Source organism: Ambystoma mexicanum, chromosome 2q, assembly GCF_040938575.1.
Source record: "Ambystoma mexicanum isolate Mex_15411 chromosome 2q, UKY_AmexF1_1, whole genome shotgun sequence".
Lineage (NCBI taxonomy): Eukaryota > Metazoa > Chordata > Amphibia > Caudata > Ambystomatidae > Ambystoma > Ambystoma mexicanum.
In genome coordinates, this window is record NC_090924.1 from 122861188 (window position 1) to 122885612 (window position 24425).

Genomic DNA, 24425 nt, shown 5'->3' on the forward strand with positions numbered 1-24425 from the left:
AATAAACAAAGTCCCACAAGATTGAGTCGGAATCATCCTTGCAACATAATTGGCGACGAGGACGGGGTCAAGCCAACAACCACAGAAGAAACATGCAAGAAAGACCCCCCACCCCAGCATTCCTGCAGACTCCTGGTAGGCTAGTGATCCGATGGCCCCCCTGGGAACCACTATTCACAACATAGGTTGACACTTTGGGAGGGGCAGATTATGCCCGAGGAAGGAAGAAGGCCATACTGTTGAACGCAGTGGGGGTGGAAGGGCAGAGAATATTTGCCGGATCGAAGCCGGAACTGATCGAGGACGAAAGAGATGATATACATAAGGAAGCTATCAGAAAGATAGTTAAGCGATTCTGCAACAAGGAAACACTGTACTGCAAAGATTACGATTCTACACCAGGAAGCAAGAGAATACAGAGCCGGTAGACGACTACGTCACAAGACTGCAAGAAATGGCGGCACTATATGAGTTTAGTGACATCTGGAAAATGACAAGGCGTGCACAAATTGTAAGAAAATAGGACATTTTGCCATGGGAAGTCACTGGCAGAGAAGGAAAGTGATGTCAATAGAAGCAAGGGAAGAAACAACGGATGATGAATCTTCGGCAGATGATGGTCCAGCAATTATTATGGTGAACAGATCCAAATCTAGAAGAGAGTAACCTCAATGCATGATCAAGGTAGATGGTAATGAAACCAAAGTAATGGTGGATTGACCATATTCCTCATTGGCACCTACAAAGAAATGGTAGGAAAAAAAGAAGTGGAAGTTCGGGAGACGAAACGCTGACCCTAGGTATTTGGAGGTGCCACAGTACATCTGTTGGGATACACTAAGGGGACCATAGAATTCAAAGGCAGACAGACGGTAACAAGAGTGTACTTTTCTGAGGAGGGTCCGGCAGTGCTGGGATGGGATGACAAGGCGAAGTAGAACATCAATCTGGATCCTAGCACAGCGGACCATAACAGCAGGATAAGCATTGTTGTCCAGGAAGGAGTTCCCGAGGTTGTTTTCAAAAGAACTGGGATGGATAAAGAACTATGTACATCAGATTCAGCTGAGGGAAGGATCAGTGCCAGTTAAGCACAAGGTTAGACCAGTCCCAGCTATGGCGAGAGCTGCATTTCAAAATCAGCTCCTGAAGATGGTAAAAGAGGATACAATTGGGACGATGGACTCATTGGAATGGTTAAGCCTGGTCGTACTGACCAAAGAGCAGCAATCCACTGATATCAGAATCTGCATAGATCTGCGCCGTCTCATTTTAGAGGTCATAACAGATAGCTACCTATTTCCGGGCATTAACAAGCTGATTATACTGATGAAGGATGACAGGTACTTCTCGAAGCTGGACATGCAGGACGCATATCATCAAATCAGTCTACACCAGGAATGAGGTCCCTGACGGCATTCATCACACCGTTCGGCACGTATCGCTTTACCAGAGTGCCATTTGGCTTTTCCTCTGCCGCTTCGCCGTTCCAAAGGATTATGTCGTACTAAGAAATGTGCTGAATAAATTGCAGGATGCAGGAATTAAGTTGCGATACGAGCAGTGCATGATCAAGGCGAAAGAGGTGGAATATCTGGGGTGCAAGATTTTGCGGGACGGCATCATCCCCAAGAAAAATGTGCTTCAGGTGATAATCAAGGTCCCAGCGCCGCCAATAAGGAAGAATTGAGATCGCTATTGGGCCTTGCTGAATATTACACAAAATTTGACCCACGATTCTCCAAAATGACGGTACCCCTGAGAGAACTGCTGAAGAAGGGTGTAGAGTATGTGTGGACGCCTGAGCAGAAAGGAGCATTTGAAGAAGTAATTAAATTGATAGTAAAAGCCCCATGGCTAAGACCGTTCAACCCCATGTGGAAGACCTATATTGCCACGGATTAAGGCATCTATGGGTTAGGAGCAAAGCTTGAACAGAAAAGAGGTGAGGTCAAGCATGTGGTGGCATTTGTGTCCGAGGCAGAGAAAAAATACTCAACAGTGGAGAGAGAGATGCAAGCGTGTGCATGGGCAGTGGAGTACTTCAGGACCCATCTGTGGGGTATCAAGTTTCATCTGGTCACAGACCACAAGCCAGTGGTGCACATACTGAGGCCGGGGGGCACGAAGACATCCACTCCAAGACTAGCACGCACAGCTGCAAAACTTCAAGGGTACACATACAAAATAATGCATATTCCAGGATGGAAGAATTCACAGGCTGACTGTATGTCACGCTTACCTATCAAAGTGGTGGTCAAGTTACCACGTTTCTGCAAGATGATGGCATCAGTTGGAGACTTGAGGAGCAAAGAATTCATGAAAATTAGCGAGAGCCACTGGTTAGAGGAATCGGCCAAAGACAAAACCATGCCGCAGTTGATGAGATGGGTCAGAAACGGATGGCCAAATGAAAGGGGGATTCCAGAAGGCCTGTGACCATACTGGAAATTGGCGGAGGAGATGCATGAAGACAATGGCCTGTTTTTCAGGGGTGACCAAGTGATACCCCCACATGGTAATGAGGAAACTCATATTGTACAGGGCCCATTCAGGACATTTCGGAAGCCCTGCATGGACCAGGGCATCAGAAGCATGATGGACAGATGTCATGGGTGCCTCAGCAGTGATAAAAGACTTAGTGAGGCAGGCCCCCCGTGTCCCTAAAGAGATCATGCAGGGGATATGGCAGAAATTACAGTTGGACTTCATAGATCCCTTGGAAGCCATGACATCAGAACACAGGTATGGAATCGTGCTCGTAGATTATCTATCAAAATGGGTGGAGAAGGAATTTGTGCCTGACATCAGCACAAGAACAGTGATCAATGCTCTCATGTCGGTGTTCCAAAGGAAAGGGCTACCAAAAGAGATAGTGACAGATATTGGAGTTAATCTGACATCAATTGAGATGGGAACATTAGGGACAATAACATAAAGCAGATCAAAGTGGCACTGTATCATCCCCAAGTCAGTGGGCTGGTGGAAAGAACAAATAGATTTTTAAAGGGGGCCGTTTAACTGGCAACGGCATCAGGTATGGGTCCACACAAGACAGTGAAGGAGGCAGTGGCCGCTCACAGGCTGACTCTGAATGGAACCATCATGGTGTCACCCTTCCACATGCTAAGAGGCAGAAGAGCTGTATCCACGCTAGTGCCACAAGGTTGTCCAAAGTGAGGGAAGACAATACGATAAACATGGAAGAAGTGGTGTGAAGGATCAGGAAAAGCAAGGACCACATGAAAAGGTGGAATGACAATCGCAGGGCAGTGCAAACAACGGAGGTAGAAGATGGAAATCTGGTGAAGATCCGACTACCTCACAAGGACCAAGTGTCGGGGTCCTGCTACAGTCAACCTATCAAGGTTGTGTGTAAAGGCACAAATTATGTGTGTACCCAAGATGGAAAACGGTGGAACTTAGCGAGAGTAGCAGTGTTTGGAAAGGGCACTGCAGTGGGAAATGGGTCACCGCCCTACATGCAAGCAATCAAAGGAAAAATGTCACCCAGGGGAAGTGAAGAGACTGGTCAAAGGAGCAAACAGGCAATGACTGGCGATCCAGGAGAAGAAGAGGTTAGTTAAGTGGGGTCAAGAAAGTGCAAGTGGAACCAGAAGACGAGACACATGAGAAGCAGTGATGGAGGTGAGGAAAAACAACCACCTACTGAAGTGAGCGTGTGTTAAGATGGATTTCTAAACTCTGACCTGGTGGACAGAGGTTTAGGAGGCCACCCTAGTTTAGTGCAACAGGGAAACCTTCTGGACAAAGCAGACCAATCTACGGTAGCTGGGCAGGCGGTCAAGACTAAGTCTCAGGAGGGGTGAGCGTGATCGGAAGCCTACAATGAGCACACACAATAAAACTCCACAGATTACCCTTAGACAGATGTATATAAAAAATAATGTACTATAGGTCTTTATAATAAAAACACAAACTACAGTTATCAAGAAAACAATTACACATGCTTATTCACTATGTAACCTACATACTATAATGCAATTAGCTTAAGTCTGATGATGGGGGTGGGGGATTAATGACCACAACCTGCAACAGAAAGGGGTTATTTCGGCACATATCAGTTTAGGCAGTTCCTTATCAACAATCCATAACTTAGGCTAGGCTACTCACTTCGTAGGGTTGGACTGCCTAAGTACACTTGTGTGTTAACGCGTGGTTGTGCGTAAACGAAAAAGCAGATTCTTTTCAGGGGGCTGTTGCTGCTCAGGAAGTAGCTTGAGGCAATGAAGAATAAGTTCCTATTTCTAGAAGAGGGTCTACCTTTACTGATAGAGCGACTTTCAGAGTTTGGGAATAGCTGGGAGCGCAGGCTATTCCCAGCCAATGTGAGAATCTTTTGAGGGATACTCGTGCGTAAAAAGGGATGGATGTGCCTGGGGGCCACTGGTAAGTTAGGAAAGTACTCACCGACCCTCGACTCAGTCCGGACCAAACTTTATTAGTCTAGCCCACTTCGCTCGTAGGTGTTAACCCTGCAGTTTCAGGACGCTCTGGCTCTCAGCGGCTGCGGGACGGGATGATTGTCTGTGGCGGGACAGTAGCCTTTACTCAGCTCTCGAAGAAAGGAGAAGGATAGTTCCGGTGCACACTTCTTGCGACACGGTAGGCAAGAACTGCAGGTACTTTCAGCGATGGTCACCACAGCGGGGTGTCGCAAGGGCTGCAAATGCTTGCAGCGTGGCGCACTCTCGTAAATGGTGACCCAGGGGTGCTTTGGTCGGAGAGGGTACAAGACCACAGGCTAGTGATTCCCAAAGTCTCGAGTCTCCACTCTGGGTGGCGGCGTTCCTGTGCAATACCCTGGGTTGGAGCTAGTCAGTTCACTGGCTGGCCCAGGAACACTTCCGAAGAGGCTCTTTGCGAGGGTAAGTAGGAGATGCTGAGAGTAGTTTTTCCCACTACTCCAAAGTGGCGAAGCGCCCTTGCAGGCCTTCTTGGTTCGATGAAGAAACAGGGGTCCAACGGGACAACAGCGGGGTCAGGGTGCCAAACCTTTCAAGCACGTCGCTGGTGGTTCCTCAAGTCTGCTTTTTTGTTAAGGATACTTGGCTCCTTATGGGGTTCGGTGTGAACCTCAGTAGATCGACCTGGAATTGATGCAGAGCCCCTTCTCTTATGCAAGATTCGGTTCTCGCTCAAATCTCAGACAGCCAATGGAAGATCTGCTCTCTTACATGCACGCCAGACGTGGGCCAATTGTGGCCCATGGTGGTTCCAGTCATTCAGGTCTACCAGACATAATGGCACCAGTAGTGTGGATTGGGATCAGACAGTCCCAACCCTCTTCCTGGGCACTAGCACACGTGAAATGCAGGAACCTGCAAAAGATGCGGTTTTCACAGGAGGCTGCATGCCAAAATAAGGAATACCCGGGTCTCTCGACCTGGGGGAAGGTAAAGGGACAAGATGGCTAAAAGGACAGAACAAAAGACTTTGTGGCACAGCCATTTTTGGCACTGGCCACTAACTGCTGCCACCAATTTGTCCTAGGCATACCTGTACAAACACCAACAAATCCTTAGAGGGTGACTAGGGCCATAAAACAAAAAGGACCCCTATGCGCAGTGCTGTATGGTACTTGGCACATAGATGAAAAGTTACCAAGAAATGGCAACATAGTCGAAGACTAAGGGAAACATAGATTCCCAGTCCCGAAAGACGTGTCCGTACCCCAAAACAAATGAGCAAAAGCCCAGAGGAGTGCAGCTGAAGGCTGGGCTCCACTGCAAAAGTCAGGTTAGGAAAGCCGAACAAAAGCAAAAAGTTTAGGGGGTTCACAAATGGAGGGAAAATTGTACTTAAGGGAAATCTTTCCTAACACTCGCCCCTCCCAGACCTAGGACAGGGGGACTTAATCCACCCCTGGATGAGTCTTCTCATGTTAAGGTCTACTAAACATTCTGGACAACCCATCAGCGTTGCTATGTTGGACACCTGCCCTGTGCTCAACGGTGAAGTCAAACCCTTGCTGGCTTATGTACCACATGTACCACATGAGCAACTTTGGATTCTCTCCCTTCATGTTCATTAGTCACTTTAAGGGCTTATGGTCAGTTTGCACAGTGAAATGGGTCCCATAGAGATGTAGGTCCTCAGCTTCCTTAGGGCCCACACGACAGAGAAACATTCTTTCTCTAGTGGACTATCTGAGTTCTCTGTCCTTAAGCTGGTGACTAATAAATCCAATTGGTTGTTCCTTGCCTTTCTCATCTACCTGTGATGGTACAGCACCTACCCCAGTGTTGGAGGCATCTGTCTGCACAATAAAAGCATGTTTGTAGTCAGTGGCCCTGAGAACAGGGACCTGGAACAAGAAACATTTTAAGCCATTGAAGGCCTTCTCACACTCCTCAGGCGAGCCCTTCCTGGGTTTCTTTGCAGTTGTGAGAGCAGTCAGAGGGGCAGCTATGGTGCCATAGTCTGCCATGAAGTTTTGATAGTACCCAGTGAAGAAGTTTGTGTAGTGCGGGTAGGCCAGTCTTCTACTTCTTGTACTTTATTGGGTAAAGGCTGAATCCTCCCTCCACCTGCTTCATGCCCAGGGTTGACCACAGACCATTGTCCAATCTGGCACTTACTGTCCTTTATGGTCAAGTGGGCCTTCTGAAGAGTCTGGAATACTATTCCCAGGTGTTTCACATGTTCTTCCCGGCGGCACTGAAGACTTCTATATCATCCAGATGTGCTAAGCAGAATTCCTCCAACCCATTTAGGACATGATTCACAAGCCTTTGAAAAGTAGCAGGTGCATTCTTTAATCCAAAGGGCATTAGCCTGAACTGGTAAAGAACCTGAGGGGTTGAGAATGCTGTCTTCTCCTTGACATGTTCTGCTAGGGCTATTTGCCAATGCCCTGTTGTGAGGTCAAATGTGCTGAGGTACTTGGAGGCGTTCAAGGTATCCACCGGGTCATCAGTTCTAGGCAAGGGGTGAGGATCTGTCCTGGTGACAGCATTCAGAGACCTGTAATCCACACAGAACCTCCGCTCAAAGGTACCTGCTGTTGGCATCAGAACCACAAGACTGGACCATGGACACTAGAGGGTTCAATCACCCCAAGATGTAACATCATGTTGACCTCCATCTTTATGTAAGATCTCACCTTATCTGACATCCTGTACCCCCTACCTTTGGTAGGTACACTTTCCCCTTTTTCAATTTCGTGTTTGCACCAAGGTGCCAAACCAGGAGTCCATGGGAACAAGAGAGAACTGCCTAAGCAAAGTTCTTAATTCCTCTTGCTGGCTATGACTCAGGTGAGGGGCCACATGGACACCCTCAATGGAGCCATCTGAAGGGCTACCTGGGAACAAGTCAGGCAGAGGTTGGAATTCCTCTTCTCTGAATGATGCCAAAGGTAGTGCTGTTATTTCAACCCTAAAGATGAGTCTTCAGCCTATATGTGGAACACTTTGGGGGCCTGGCCAGGTCTCCTAAGGTCCACTAAATAGTTCACCTCACCCAGCTGCTCGATACCTGTGTAAGGGCCTGACCCTTTACCATGTAGGGCACTAGGTCTTATAGGATTAATTATCAGGGCTTCTTGGCCTGGGGTGAAGTGAATAAGTGAAGCCTTCTGGTCATAACAATGTTTCACCAGTGGCTGACGTGCCTTCAACTTATCACTGGCCTGAGCCATCAGAAGGACAATTCCCTTCCTTAAACCGAACACGTAGTCCACTACATTGGTAGTGATCGAAGGAGTTGGAAGCTCACACCCTTCCTTGACTATGGCCATTGGTCCCCTAACAGGGTGATCAAAAAGAAGCTCAGAGGGGCTGAAACCTGCACCCTCGTGAGGTACCTCTCTGTAGGCAAAAAGTAAGCATGGCAACAGGAGATCCCATTATCTCCATTGAGATTCTTTCACAGCCCCAATCATGCTTTTGAGAGTTCTATTAAACCTCTCTACTGAGCCATTTGTTTGTGGGTATTAACCTGATGAGAACTTATAAGTGACCCCATACTCTTGCCACATGGCTTGCATGTTGTTAGACATAACGTTGCTGCCTCTGTCTGACACAACTTCTTTAGGGAAGCCTACCCTAGTAAAAATGCCTAGCAATGCTTTTGCAACTGACTTGGCAGCCACAGTCTTCAATGTGATGTCTTCAGGATATCTGGTGGCAGGGTCGACCTATTGCCAGAGGATGTCTGAGGGTAAAGGGGACCAAAAATGTCAATCCCTACCCTTTCAAATGGCACCCCAACCAAAGGGAGTGGCACCAATGGAGCTTGGATTGTTGAACTACTCTTAAAGGAAATATGACAAGTGGCACAACACCTACAATGGCCCATCTTGGTCCAGTAGAAATTAATGGATAGCCTCGGCTTGGTTCTCATGACCCCAAGGTGACCAGCTAGAGGAACTTCATGTGCCAGCTGTAGGAGGAAGGGTCTTACTTGAAGGGGGATCACCAACCTCCTATGATCACCTTCAGTAGACTCTGTGGGCACACCTTCCCAATAAATCCTATGTTTCCCATGAGGTTATCCCTCAAGCCGGGAACAGGCCTGTCTCCTTAGACTTTCTAATGATGGGCACTTAAGTTGGCCCTTACTAAACTCTTCCCTATCAGGACCACCTTAAACCAATAAACATTGGAGTTCAGGATGGTCATGTGGGTTAAGAATTTCAGGCAGCACCTCTTCCTCGTCAGGTTCGGGTGCTTGGCCAACTACCTCCACTTCAGTGGTAGGTGAGTTAGGGGGAATATTTTCTTTCCCTCTTCTGAGTTTCTTGACTCCCTTAGCCTTGGGCTTCCCCTTTTGGCTTTGGCTCAGCCTTGGACTTGGCCAGGGCAGCCTTTTGTTTGTGATCGTGTGCATAGTCTTTCTGCTGTGTCCCCCACAAGACCCAAGTCTCTGAATTCATTTCCCAGCAGAACCTTTCCAGGGACTTGCCTCTGTACACACACAGGTATCCTGACTAGTGTACCATTAATGGTTAGATTTACAGTCATTACTGGGAATTTGAGAGGGGGGGCCATCAGCTAACTTGGTGAGCATCAAGGTAGCTCTGGCAAGCTCTTCTTGGTTTACCAATGTGGAATCCACCACAGTTCTGCTGCCCCCACTATCCTTAAGGGCAGGAGTGTCAACTCCATTGATTAGCACAGTGTCCTTAAAGCAGTGCTTTGTATTATCCAGAATGCTAGCATAAGACTCTGAGACTCTAGGCTCCCAGGAACCCAGGTTTACTAAGACTACTTCAGATTCTATCCCACTGGGGAAGGAGTCTGAAGAGAAGGATGCCCCTGTGATCATGTCTTACTCCTAATATGAGGGGAAGCCAGACTCACAGGGTGGACCCCCAAGGTTTTGACCTTACATATGGGGTCCCCCTTCATGTGATCACTTGCTCCACATGCCTCACAATATCCTCTGGGTCTTGGGACATAGGGAGGCTTACTGTAACCAGAATTATGCTTGGGAGGATGAGTCCCACTATTCTGAACATTCTCATGTGACTTACCCTTGTTATAATTTTTGCGGCCCTTCTGGGAGGAAGTCTTATCACACTCTCCTTATCTTTGTGCTTTTTCCCCTTTTCCTGCTTACCAGAAGCAGGCGTATCCTTATTGGGCACTTTGTGTGACACCCATACATCTTCTGCAGTGGCTAACATCTTAGGATCTATCTCATTTTAATCAGCCAAGTGCTGCTTAAGTTCAGGGGAACAAGAAGCAAAAATATGTTCAAGCATGATTAAACAAACCATACCCTCAAAGGTGGTGACCTTGTAACCTTCCACCCAGCCAGTCAAGTTTTTCAAGGAATCAGTTACATATGAGACCCAAGTATTACCTTCTTTGTTTTTGTAATCTATGAATCGTTTCAAGTATTGGGCAGGAGTCTTCCCAAACTTTAAGAAGAGAGTTTGCTTTCATTTTGCAAAGTCTTTTCTGTTAGCCTTAGACATTTCCATAATTGCATTGTAGCCAGAATGGGGTAGTCGACTGAGCAACCACGCAATCTTATCAGCATCCACTTCTTGCACTTCACATGCATCCTCAAATGCAGTCAACCAATTCATGATGTCATTCTTGTCATCATACACACTAAGTAGATCTTTTGGGACCTGTAGATAAGAGGAGTAGCTAGACCCATTACCAGATTCTCCAGAGGAGCCATTGGCAGCTTGTATCCTAGCAAGCTCCAACTGGTGACCCCTGTCGTGTTTCTCTGCTTTCTCCAGTTCTAGCTTAGCCATGTGGAGTTCAAGCTCTTTCTACTTAAACAGCAGCTCTTGTCTTTTGAATTCCAGCAGAGCCTCATCCTCAGAGCCAGCAAAAGAAGCATTGGACTCTAAATCATCCTGATCACATGTCTCTTCGATGAAGGCAGCAACAGTCCTGTCAGCACAGTTACTGAGAGCAGTCCCGGCGCCTTCTGCACTGTCATCAGAGGGACAAGCTGAGATCTGGCTTTCCTGCCATTCCATGATCTTTTGGATCATTTCAGCTTTTGTGCCGGAGGCTGACAAGCCTCTTTCAGCACAGATCTTTCTAAGCGTTTCAGATTTTGAAGCACTGAAGGATATGTTCGCAATTGCTTCCATATATCATACGTGAGGCAGGTGGCTTACAGTTAAATGTAAACTGAGGTGACTGTGTTTTCTGTGTAAGTACAACCTCAGTATTTCACCAGTGCGCAACACTGGGTACCTTCGATCTTATCCCACCACTGCCACCAATATGTTAAGATGGATTTCTAAACTCTGACCTGGTGGACAGACGTTTAGGAGGCCTCCCTAGTTTAGTGGAACAGGGGAACCTTCTGGACAAACCAGACCAATCTACGTTAGCTTGGCAGGCGGTCAACACTAAGTCTCAGGAGGGGTGAGAGTGACTGAAAGCCCACAATGAACACACACAGTAAAACTCCATAGATTACCCTTAGACAGATGTATATCAAAAATAATTTATTATAGGCCTTTAAAATAATTTATTATAGGCCTTTATAATAAAAACACAAACTACAGTTATCAAGAAAACAATTACCACACACGCTTATTCACTATCTAACATACATACAATAATACGATCAGCCTAAGGCTGATGATGGAGGAAAATAACCACAACCTGCAACAGAAAGGGGTTAGTTCGGCACATATATCAGTTTAGGCAGTCCTTCATCAACAATCCCTAACTTAGGTAGTCCAGCCATACGAAGTGAGGAGCCTAGCGCTCAAAGTACATTTGTGCATTAACGCGCGGTCTTGCGTAAACGAAAAAGTGGGTTCCCTTCAAGGGGCTGGAGCTGCTTAGGAAGGAGCTTGAGGCAATGAAGAATAAGTTCCTATTCCTAGAAAAGGGTCTACCCTTGCAGATAGTGACTTTGAGTCCGGGAATAGCTGCAGAGCGCAAGCTATCCGAGCCAAGGTGAGCATCTTTTGAGGGATACTCGTGCGTAAAAAGGGATGGATGTTCCCGGGGGCCACCTGTAAATTACGAAAGTACTCAGCAACCCTCAACACAGTCCAGACAAAACTTTGGCAGTCTAGCCCACTTTGCTCATAGGTGTTAACCCTGCAGTTTCAGGATGCTCCAGCTCTCAGCGGCTGCTGGATGAGACGATCGCCCGTGGCGGGACAGTAGCCTTTACTCAGCTCTCGAAGAAAGGAGAAGGATAGTTCCGGTGCAGCACATCCCGGGACATTGTTGGCAGGAACAGGCACTTTCAGCGATGGTCACCACTGTGGTGCGACTCAAGGACCGCAGATGCTTGCGGCGTGGTGCACTCTCGTACATCGCGTCCCAGAGGAGCTAAGACGACAAGTTTTAGCGGGAGAGGTCCCAGGACCACAAGCTAGCGATTCCCAAAGTCTTGAGTCTCAACTCAGGATAGCAGCGTTTATGTGATATACTCTGGGTTCGAACTGGTCAGTTCACTGCATGGCCATGGACACTTCTGAAGCAGCTTTTTGTGAGGGTAAGTAGGAGATGCCGAGAGTAGTTGTTCCCACTACTCCAAAGGGGTGAAGCGCGGTTGCAGGCCTTCTTGTTTCGGTGAAGAAACAGGGGTCCGATGGGACAACAGCGGGGTCAGGGTGCCAAACCTTCCAAGCACGTCACCAGCGGTTCCTCGAGTCTGCTTTCTTGTTTTGGATACTTGGTTCCTTATGAGGTTCGTGTGAACCTCAGTAAATCGACCTGGAATGGATGCAGAGCCCCTTCTCTTATCCAAGATTTGGTTTGCACACAAATCTCAGATAGCCAATGGATGATCTGCTCTCTTGCATGCATGCCATACGTGAGCCAATCGTGGCCCACGGTGGTTCCAGTCATTCAGACCTAACAGACATACTGGCACCAGTAGTGTGGATTGGGATCAGACCGTCCCAACCCTCTTCCTGGGCACTAGCACACGTGACATGCACAAGCCCGCAAAAGATGCAGTTTTCACGGGATGCTGCAAGCCCAAATATCGAATACCTGGATCTCTCGACCTGGGGGGGAAGGTAAAGGGACAAAATGGCCAAAGGTCAGAACAAAAGACTTCACGGCACAGCCATTTTCAGCACTGACCAGTCTTGGGCCAAAAGTGGTAAACGCGGTATAGTCCATAAAAACAAATTGGAAAATACTTTAAAAGTAAATGACTGCCACTAGTTCATCCTAGGCACACTTGTAAAACATCCTTAGAGGGTGGCTAGGGCCATAAAACAAAAGTACCCCTATGCGCGGTACTGTAAGGTACTTGAACATAGGAAAAAAGATACCAAGAAATGGCAACATAGTCGAAGACTAAGGGAATATAGTTTCTCAGTACTGACAGCCTGAAGGACGTGTCAGTTTCCCCATAACAAATGAGCCAAAGCCCAGAGAAGTGCAGCTGTAGGCTGGGCTCCACTGGAAAGTCAGGTTAGGTAAGCCGAACAAAAGCAAGAGGTTTGAGGGGGTTCACAAATGGAGGGAAAATTGCACTTAAGGGAAATCTTTCCTCCCAGCGTGAAAGAAGTAAACCAGTGAAGTATCGGGATTTCATAATGGAGTAGGACATCCTGCTTTTTAAGAAAAGGAGTTCTGTGAAGAGCTAGTCTCGCGGAGCGGCTCTGGCTCTGATTTCTGGAGACTGCCCCCTCCCAGCCAACCCCGAAGCACAGGCACAGGCGATGTGCGAGAGAAGACAGAAAAACGAGATGAGGCTAGGAGAGTGCTATAGGGATAAAGCCCCACATAAACAAGGGCAGCTGAATCCAGTAGCTACCTTCAAAAGGGGCTATCGGCAGTTAAGCAGGACAGTGAATGCAACTGTTGTTCATGGGAGTAATTAAGCTGATACCAAATCAACATAGTCCTGCAAGATTGAGTCTGAATCTTCCTTGCCAAGCCACAACACTCAGCTTAGCTGGTGCCATTGTATTTACAGCCGAAAGAAGTTTGGTGTAAAATCTGTCCACCCCCACAGAGGAATCCGTGATCAGAAGAATGTTATCTGTCCAGTTTTGTAGGGTAAATACTAGTGTTTGAAAAATGTCCATGGTCATTTTGTTGTTGCCATCCTGCTTTTGATTACTCTGTGTGTCATCAGGAGCTGTTGGTTTTGTTTTTCATAATGTAGTGCAAAGCTCTGGGTTTCCGCACAAGGAAGGCAGTGTATGTGCCTGTGCCAGGATCAGCCTATTGTTTTGTTAATCCAATCCCTGTAATATTAAATGTAGTGTATAATGTCCCGATCAAAGACACCATAGTGTTATGTTTTAGGCTTGTCGTAGAGTTTTGATGGATTTCAAGTAAGCATTAAGAACAATCGGCACCAATGTTTGACTCTGTTAAACTTCTTATGGTGCCTCGCCAATGGACAGAATACCCCTTTTCACTGTAATACTCTAATAGTGTAAGAAAACCACAATAATGTCTTGTTTTCAAGGTAATTGCATTCTGCAAGTATTTTGGCGAATTGTTGAAGTATGGTCCTCTTTCATTGATGTATTTTGGAATTCAGTTTAAATCTGTTTTCACAGATGATCCCCTTCTGGAGTTATTAAGGACTTTCTGAACCTGTGAGGGTTCAAGGGCAGTACACAGGACGTTCTTTTTGGTAAGCAGGCCTTGAACGTGCTGTGTGCTTTAAATCAAAGAAATGTTCTTTAATCCTTAGTTTATTGTAGCCTATTTCCACTTTCATTAGCCACCTGCATATCAATTTGTCTGCCACGCACCCATACATTCATTAAGTTCATTTTGATGGCATTGCAGCTTCCTTCACCTGTAACCAGTAAGCTACTAATAGGAAAACTTCAACTTGCTATGGAATTTATTTACATATTTAGTTATTGTGTTATCCACCACGTTCTAGTCCTTTAAAGCTTTTGACTAGGTGGGTGAACAGCTGGAAAGCTGAAAGTGCAAAAAGTCAAGTAGGTGGTCCGTTGCATAGGATCTTGAGAAATGGGTCCACTGAGCAATTATTGTAGGGCTGTGCTCCCTTTTTGCAGAAATAATATTCTGTGTGGCAAAAAGGCTGTATTACAGAACTCTTTTGAAAAGATAAACAAATTGGTAGTTTTGATCAGGGGCTCCTTCGGAGTTAGCAGCCCAAAACCCTGATGGTTCTAACACTTTTGCTCTTGCAGTCGAAATATGTTTTGAGCAAAAGAGTGTAGAAGGAGGAGACTGACGCACATGTGGCACGGTTGTTGGCAGAAATAAAGAGTAGACCTACCTCTCCTTAACTCTGAGAGGGGTTTCCCTAAAATACTAAGGATTCAGTCTGGATGTCCATGTAAATCAGGAGTCCACCGCTATGTGTCAAAAAACTATTTCTATCCCTTACGCTTATAACTAAAATAATGAAGTAGTTAATCTTCTTGGTGCAGAAGAATGGCTCTCTTCTGGACAACGGACCACAATTCCAGTTCTTAAGTGCGCTCTTTACACGAGGGAATAACTCCCTTCCCCAGGTCTCAATCCCTTTCCAAGGCACAAAACAAAGTTCCAGGTTGTAATGTCATAAAGCAGTATAGTTCTCAATTCAATTCAAAGGTAAAGTTCCAGTTCAATTATCAGCATCCCTCATTGCCCATAGTTGCTTCTTCACTATTGGGTTCCTGGAGAATACCTACCTTCTCCAGGTGCCTTGTTCTTTGGTTTTCCAGCACCAGGGGGAATGACTCCCTTCCCTTGACTTCAATACTTCAACATAAAGAATTGCTGGCTTTGCATTAAAAGTTTATTATTTCTTCTCTCCCGCGGGAATGCCTTCCTTCCCCTGGATCACCGTCTTGATTCTCTTTGTAAACTTAATCACCAGGAGAATGCCTTCCTTCTCCTGCTGCCAGGCGCACGATGGGGTTCTCCAGACACAGCCAGGGGAATGCCTTTCTTCCCCTGGACTTTCAATTGGTTTCACGATTTCACAAAGCCAGGGGAATTACTCCCTTCCCCTGGTCTTCCTTGGCTTTGTTCTCACACTCGTTTGTCTTACTTTCACAGTTCACAACACCAGGGGGAATGTTTCCCTTCCCCTAGCTTTTCTGAAGCTCTTTATCACGGTTCACAACACCAGAGGGAATGTAGCCCTTCCCCTGGCCTTTCTTCCCCTTCCTGCTCTGGCAGACCTGGTTCACTTCCCTGCCAGGTACTGCCACAAAGAAGATAATTCAGGAGGCTATTAGTTATTGGGTGCAGGTCCCAGGCCCGTTCTTTGTCACTTTTAAACCTTCTGATGTCTGATGAACCGTCACGGCAACCCAGCAGGGCAATTGCCAGTGCTTTCTGGTCGGTTGTGGGCTTCTCCGCCTCCCCTCTCGGGCTGCTTCTGAAGCGGCTGCGGTGGCACTGTAGCATTCTCTCCTTCTTGGGCTGTGCTCTTCCAGCTGAAAGCATGTTCCAGCTCCCTCGGTCAGCTGAATGCCTTTTCTTCCTCCTATTCCGTTGGTCCGCTCACGGTGGACCTGTCATGATTGTCTCTACCGGCAGACGGGCGTCTTGGGTCCCGCTCTTCCTGCTTGTCCTCGCTTGCCGGCTTTGAATCTTTTGTAGTCATTGCTCTATTTGTACATGTGCCTTTCCAATGGGAGTTAGCAAACCACTAGAAGTCTCATTGGAGCTTCTAGGAATAGTCGGTAGCGCTCTGCACCACCTCCTCATCCCAGTACTCGCCCATTTTATTCGTTCTTGGTAGTCATTGCTCTTCTTCGTCCCAGTGTGAGCCAAGGATGTTTCTTTTGGGTAGTCTCTACTCTTACTCATCCTGGTGCAGGTTGAGTGTTGGGTTTTACAGAGATACATGGATGTCTGTGGTATGGAGGGGTGGTATGTGAAACAGGATTTAGGGCTAGGGATATTTGGGTGAGGGGTTTCATACCGTGTTTCATTTAGATGGTTGTCCTTGTCCCTAGAGGAGGAGTCTCTCCCTATTAGATTCTCCTGTAGAGTAACACCCCCAGGGGGACTATCGGGTAACAGCCTCACCTCCCTGGCCTCATGGGAAGGGGCCCCTACTCAGGGATAAGTGACGACATCTAAGGATTTGTCAGTGTGCATTACAATGGCTCAGACTAGAGATCAGGGTGTAGTGCATAACCAGTTTAGATAACACAGGCATTGTCCTTCCCTCTCTCTCGTTACTCAAAATGCGTTTAGTGTTATACTTAAAACAGTCTTCATAATTTGCACTCGAAACAAGCCATTTTCGAGTGAGGATTTAATGTTGTCAAGTAAGAAATTGTGCGCCTGTGGCGCGTTGCTATGCTCAGCCTCTACATGGACAGTTAGTGTACACATGTCCATTGTTGCCCATTGTAGAGCGCCAATTGCAGAGACAGGCATTATATTTTCCCTGCTACTTCTCATGCGGTAGGTCTCAGCAGTTCTCACTCTTGCAGGGCCTATAAATGTCTTTCAAAAAAGGTGGCAGGTGCCCCTTTCCAGAAAGAACATGGCATGATAACCTGTTCTGTGTTTTTTTTCGCACGTTGAGAGTGCGCAGCCATTGCTTTTTGCTCACTGTACCTTTCACAGATGGGAAATATTCATTTGCATATCAGTCTTTGTCCCACCCACATGGGCAGTCCAGCACCAGTGCTATGGCAATTCCCTTCTGAACAAGAGTACCAACAGCAACCCCATTCACGTGTTTCAGCCTTGTTGGGCCTCATCAGTGAGGTGGAGCTGTGCCTCTCTGAGCACAGTTAACAGTTACTCTCTATCATTGTATTATCTAACCCTCTGGGTGTTTTCTCAACAAACAAATCCTCACAACGCGTGTCATTATCACCAACTTCAAACATCTTTAAAAAAACGTGTTCTTTAGCCTGGCAAAATATATGCATACATTTTTCAAAACAAAACTTATTCAAAGAAATCTGGACAAACAAATCCAGAGCATGCGCACCTAATTTCAAAGAGAATCAACGCGATCTCCCATCAAACTCCTGAACTCCGATTTCTGTGCCTGGTAATCTCTTCCCAAAAAGAATGCAAACAGCATCCACAGCTGCACAATGCTGTGTTCAAAACCCTCGCCGTAGCCGATCTCGGTCAACAAGTGGATCAGAAATAAGTTCAAGCACCGAACCTTATTCTTCTTCTTTTTTAGAAGGAAGACAGCGAGAAGAGGCAAAAAGAAATCTAAGACCCAAAAAGAAACCGAACAACTACTGATTAATATTTCGAGCAAACCATTAACCAAAGAACAACTAGACATTCTCAATCTAGGATTGTCCTTTATACCCACACAGAACTCTAGTTTATTAGAAGAGAAGGTCAATTTACACAGATTAACCAGAAAAATGAGATTGAAAGTATTTTTCGATACTAACACGACGATGGGGGAACCAACGGTACCACATGAATATCTGGAAATAAAACCAAAGAGTACCTTCGACCCACAGGTGAATAGCATTGGAATAAGAATGTTCGAGGAACAAATGCAAAAGGACCTCAAGAGGGTCAGCTTCAATAAAACTAGGAATTACAACATCAGAAGACACCAAAGCCAACTAATTAAAGAATTAGCAGATGATGCGAGTTTAACTCTGAAACCAGCTGATAAGGGTGGGGCAATAGTCATAATGGATACAACATATTATGACAATGGAATTAAAGAATTACTAAATGACGAAGGAACCTATATCAAGGTTACACAAGACCCCACTAAACAAATAAAGGACATTATCGAAACAACATTGGAGAAAGCTACAGAGGAGGGATGGATCTCTGAGAAGACCAAGAAATTTCTCACCAAAGAATTTCCAATAACACCGGTATTCTACGGATTGCCTAAAATACACAAGAACCAACAACCACCACCACTACGTCCAATAGTAGCAGGAACTGATAGTATTTTTAACCCCTTGGCAGTCTATGTAGATAAGGCCTTACAACCATTAGTCCAGACCACTACGACGTATTTGAAAGATTCCACGGATTTCCTAAACATACTGAAGAACTTACCAGAAATCAGGGAAGACGATACACTATTATCTTTTGATGTACAAAGTCTATACACCTCAATTCCCCACCAAGATGGACTGGAGGCGTTAGAATGGATGCTAGTTAACACCAACGAATGCACAGCGAATAAAGTCTTCCTATTGGAACTAAGTAAGATCATACTTGTCAATAACTACTTCAGATATGGTAATCAATTTTACATACAAGCAGCAGGCACCTCCATGGGGTCATCAATGGCACCCGCATATGCAAACTTATTCATGTACTTCTTGGAGAGCACTCGAATATTAACTGAACAAAGATGGATGTCCAACCTGGTAATTTGGAAGAGATTTATAGACGACATTTTTGTGGTCTGGAGAGGAACAAGGACATATGTCGACTTATTTTTAGACTTCCTGAACTCAATTCACGAAAGAATAAAATTTACCATGGAAGTGGGTACACCCAAATTACATTTTTTGGACGTTGAATTGGAGATAGGACCACAAGGCATAATAACGAACATATACCATAAGAAAACAGATGTAAACAATTCACTACATTATCTGAGTCACCACCCAGAACACCTACGAGACAATCTACCATACAGCCAATTTCTACGCTTGAAGCGTATAATATCAACACCTACAACATTGGAAGAAGCAAATCTAACCATGACTGAGAAATACAGAAAACGGGGATACCCAAACAATATCATAGAGAGAGCCAGAGAGAAAACGGAGAGATTAACAAGAGAAGAATTACTCACTCCAAGAGTGAAATCAAATGAAACACCATTCATATATGCCTTAAGATATTCGGGACAAAGCCATCATGTCGCCAGGATGATCAAGAAGAATTGGAGAATTATTAAAATGGACCAACAGTTGAACAAATTGTTCCCTAAACCACCAATCATAGCATACAAAAGAGGCCAGAATTTTAAAGATCAGCTAGTACATGCTGAAAGACCACCGAAAGAGAAACAGATGTCTCTACAAACAAGAAAAACAGGAACCTTCGCGTGTTTAAATTGTGGACATTGCAACAACATAATCAAAGGCATCCATGTACGACATCCATACAATGGTATGAGGATTAAACTTGGGGATTATGCCACATGCGACACAAAATCTGTGATCTATGGACTTAGTTGTCCATGTGGAATATTTTACATTGGTCAAACGAACAGAAAAGCCAAGGAACGTTGGCATGAACATAAGAGCAACATTAGAACTAAGAATATACGACAGTTGCACGCCACTTTAATGAGAACAAACACAACATTTCACAACTAAAGGTTATCATTTTGGAAGTAGTAAAAAGATCTCCACGTGGGGGAAATCATACTAAAAAATTAAATCAGAGAGAGATATATTGGATTGAGAAATTGGACTCCATGTCACCTAGGGGTATGAATGAAGAATACAACCTTGGGGTATTTCTGTGAACAAAAGGAAAGTGAATCTGTATGTAGAATACATGCAATATAGACCACCATAAAAACCAAATGGATCTGGAATGGGGGTGGATCATAGATAAAAAGTATTATTAACAACTTAGATTACAGTACAAATTGATATAAATAAGGTCTGTAAAGTAACTGGTGAGTCCAAGAAAGTATCAAGTACTGAAATGTGTATCTATTCTGACTGTATATAATATCTATGAAAAAAGTATAGTTCAAATGAAAAAATGGACACGATTTATATTGAAATGTGATAACATTGTGGAGATGAACGGGAATACATTATATATACAATTCATTATATATACAATTCAGAATGAACAGAAGAGAACGAACAACACATTATGACTAATGTCTAATGATTGGATATACTTTCATCTTCATTGTCAAGAAATGGTCAAACAAATTGTGAGCACATTTATGATCTCATAATTAACTTGAGACACCCCTGGTGATAAAATATGGTATTACCCATCATACAGTAATTTGCCTAATGACACCACAAGGGCCTTTTCTAAACCATCCTTAAAGGACAAAGCCACAACTAAGAACAGCGGCATGTGATGATATCACCCATGCAGGTCGACAAACCATGAGATATTAATATAAACAATGAACACATCGAACAAACACATTGAACTAAGACAGAACATTGGTGCGTGTGACGTCATCGCGTTATCACGTAATGACGTCACACATAGAACGTAAATAAATAGAACGGCGGACATTTTGCGGCCGTTCGCACGCGAAGCTGCAGAATTTGGCGCTTGGGAGTGAGAGAAACAGAGACTTCTGTCTGACAAGGTAAATACTGGAGATAGAAAATAGAGCTTTACATGTATGATGCCATTGACCTTAAGTAAACCCCCCCCCATTTTTAAGAGGACAATATAGTGATAAAGGATTTTTTTCCCTTAGAACTAAAGGAGTATTCAGATGAACCAAATTCCGAATAGTGATCACGAAGGGCAATATTCAGCCAACATTAATTCATCAACAACCAAGTAGATAGGTAAGCAATAAAGTCTCTAAAATTTCTATAATACAATAACTGGGGAGACAGTTTACCACAAATTGTGAACTTTTATCCATAGAACGCTCTACACATAGAGATAATCAAAAGGGCATCATTGACACTAGGAGGGACCTAATTGCATCACCAAGGGCAGCTTACTGCACAAGCAGTGGTGAGATTCCAAAAAGAAGTGGGAGACACCATTGGAAGTATCACACAGGTGAATATTTTAATGGATCTAACTAAAGAAGTTAACATGCTAAAATCTGGACACCCCATCTGGGTATATTTTTAACTGCATTAGTGTAAAAGGATTGAACGATTCGTATTTATTTGGTATTGTTGGCATTAAAGGCATGGTCTAGTAAAATTTTTTTATTGTCCCTACGGGTCGGCCATGTTTTTTTAAGCCTAAGTGGCTCGATTTTAGAAAACTTTCCTATGGACCTTACCCGAGTTTTCGTCCATTAAACGCACGCGAAAACAAGCACCAGGGAGCTGCCATTTTCTGATAATCCTATCTTTTCCCCGATCGCCCTGGCTGACCTGCTTTTGCAGCACTAAATCAATTCCCCCGCCCCTGAGCCTGTCATCAGCAGACTCGTACCGCCCATTTCCCAATGCCAAAGCACGTCTCATGTCAACATTCGCTGCGCTTCAGCTAATGACGTGTCGCCATGGAAATGGCAGGACGCCTCTCTCCTCAATAAGTATAAACAGACCGTTTCACAGCACACAGCAGCCGATTTTCGATTCCATTCCTCTCTCTGTGTTACTTTGAGTATTCTGTGACTCGTTTCAGTGCTCTGGTCAGCTACCTTTGCCGCTTGTAGCCCGTGTGAACAGATACCAGTACCACCGCTATAAATTATTTTAGTTTGTTTAACACACAATGGCTACAATAATGCCCTACATGTACGAGCCCGAGTATACCGAGGAGGAACTATTGGAAAGGGAAGCACGCGAAAACGATGGGGATTCGGACGGCAGTTGGCAGGACGAATCAACAGATGAAGAGCCTGGGCCTCGTCGAATGGACGGCGTCTCCACCTGGTGCACATGCAATCGGTGCAAGCTAATGCCAATTGAGGACGAGAACTGCTGCTGCCGAGAAAACCCGGGATGCCTGGCCTACATTTCGGAAGGCGAGCCACGACCGCAATGCATCACCGAGCTGCCAGACTTCAGGGCAGCCTGCCTCACACGGGCCGTGTTGAGAATAATGATCGTGCTTATTCACAAACTTCGAGCAACTGTTTGTCTTCGTAATCCGAGTAACGAGTAAGTATACTCTGCTTGTCATGCCACTCCTATTTCATGGTCTTCTACTATATCCAAAATTACATCTACATATCATTGTAACGCATGTAGGTCGTTGAATAGTGTGCATTGTCTAGATATCATTTGTCCGTGTAAAATGCCATTAGTTACAAGAATTGTCATTGACAACAAACGTTTATTAAACTTATCTTGGTAATTTAAAAACAGTTTGTTTCATTCCTTTTCACAGGTGGTACAGGCTGGTGGCCTATCGTTCCTTTACATGGTGGCTTCACGGGAGGCTTGGACACCGCGTTCGAAGAGTGATACCCGCCTGTGCCGTTCGTGCCATTAGAGAAACGTTCCCGAGTGACAGTGGTCAGTAGAGGGGATTTTCTCTCGCTGTGCTGCAACCTGACCTGTATAATCTTTAAAGTCTTGTATTTTTGTGTCATGAAAATAAGATACAAAATAAAACGCCACATATATTTTAACAACGGTTGTCTCGATTTTTTCAATGAATCAAGTGTCTCTCCATTCAAGGATGGACGTCAGACATCTGTGCTCCGAATGGGTGAAGGTCTGGTTGCTGTGAAGCAGGGTGGTCATCTATCTAAGCTAACATAACATATTCTCGATAATGCATGCACTAAAACGCACTTGTTCAAAGTCTTTCAGTAGGTTATGTCTCTATAAAAGTCACACATATATCTATACTAACATTTACCATTGGATTATACAGTCTTGACCATTATAATACACCGGTTGAAGTGTGGGTCTGTGCTCACAAGAATCTCTGGTATGTGGCATTTGTTATTGATAAGCAACGATATACTATCATTGATATAAAGGCGATATACTGTATATTGATATAAAGGCGGTTCACGCCGGTGCATGCGCGCTGGCATGGAGGGCTGTCAGGGGCGCGAAAGGCCAAGGTGCCAAACTGCATGTACACTTCAAAAGGTGTCCCACGCCAAGGGGCCATCGGTCACATGGCCTCCTCAGACTCCGTGTCTCCAGCCAGGCCTCCCCTTGAAGCAGGCCGCCCCCCTAATACCACGACATACACACGTCATTAATTTACAAACACACCCCAGTTTCTAATACTTTAAAAACCACTCGATATGTCTCATGAGAACATCTTTGTGCTTTGCAAGTCAACTCCTGAACGTGCTACCTGGGAACCACTGAGATCTATGCTAATCTGCTCGTCGTCGTGCTATCCGTGAACTTCTGTGACCGCTTCGAGCATACCCATCAGTGCGCTACCTATGGCCATCCACCTATTCTCCCGCAACATACTGCTCTGCTTGCTGAATCCAACTGTTTGTTGGTCAAGGTAAGGCCATGTATCCTGGTCATATTTCGCAGATTTTTAAATTTCTATCTATTTTCGAGTACACAATACACTTGAGTTTCCATTGATATGCTATCAATAGATCTATTTATTTTCATCTGTGTCTATTGTCATTGAATTGCATCCTTCGGGGGTCCAGTCTATAATGTAAGCATGTTTCCTTCTCGTGCAAGACAGAACATCCAAGGGACGAGTCACATGTTCAGATTTCAGTCACATCAATTATACATTTCTGCAATTTATGCAAATACTAAGCAGCACATAATGAACTGGTATAGTTCCTGCGACCAAAACATGATCATTGTATGATTCATTTACTTTTGTATCAAATCTTTACTCTTGAAGATTGTATAATAATGTCGATATTTACTTTTCAGATTTATCAACAATGCCTGCCTGTTCGATTAGCGGTTGCCCTTCAAAGACCCATGCGAAATCTGAAGGAACTACAATGCATGTATTCCCGAAAACTGTTGATCGAATAAGAGAATGGGTCAGACATTGCGGATATCCACTGGATGAGCTGGAAAGTAGAGTCCAACAAGTCTTAGAGGACAAGAGGGGTGATCGATACCGCATCTGCAGCCGGCACTTTTCCTTGGACATGTACACAACTTCTTGGGTAACAAAGAAGAATAAACGGCGAACGACACGGAAATTGCGCGAAAACGCTATTCCCACTCTATTCGTCCACATTCCGCCACCGGTGAGTCAAGTGTCCGGATTTAGCTTTAGGTCTTGCGGTAGTGTGTAGGTAGCCGAATGGATTAATTGATATTGTAGGTGTTCTATCCCTTGTAATAATTTCGATATTGATATGAGTGTATAGTCTTTTGAATAATGACATTTATCAATATATTCTTTTTCAATTTCACAACCCACAAACGCAATGTATATATATATGGGGACAGG

The 24425-nt window shown here is 44.9% G+C and overlaps 1 protein-coding gene across 6 annotated transcripts in view; it reads left to right on the top strand.

The window, feature by feature from the left end:
- The window catches only part of METTL22 (methyltransferase 22, Kin17 lysine), a 711415-nt gene that overhangs the window by 14801 nt on the left and 672189 nt on the right, over positions 1-24425 (top strand). The window contains exon 2 of one of the 6 annotated variants that reach the window (XM_069647038.1): positions 13994-14070. The exons of the other annotated variants lie outside the window; for them this stretch is intronic. The gene's annotated coding sequence lies outside the window, so the exon portion shown is untranslated. The remainder of the gene's footprint in view (positions 1-13993; positions 14071-24425) is intronic. 6 annotated transcript variants of the gene reach the window in all.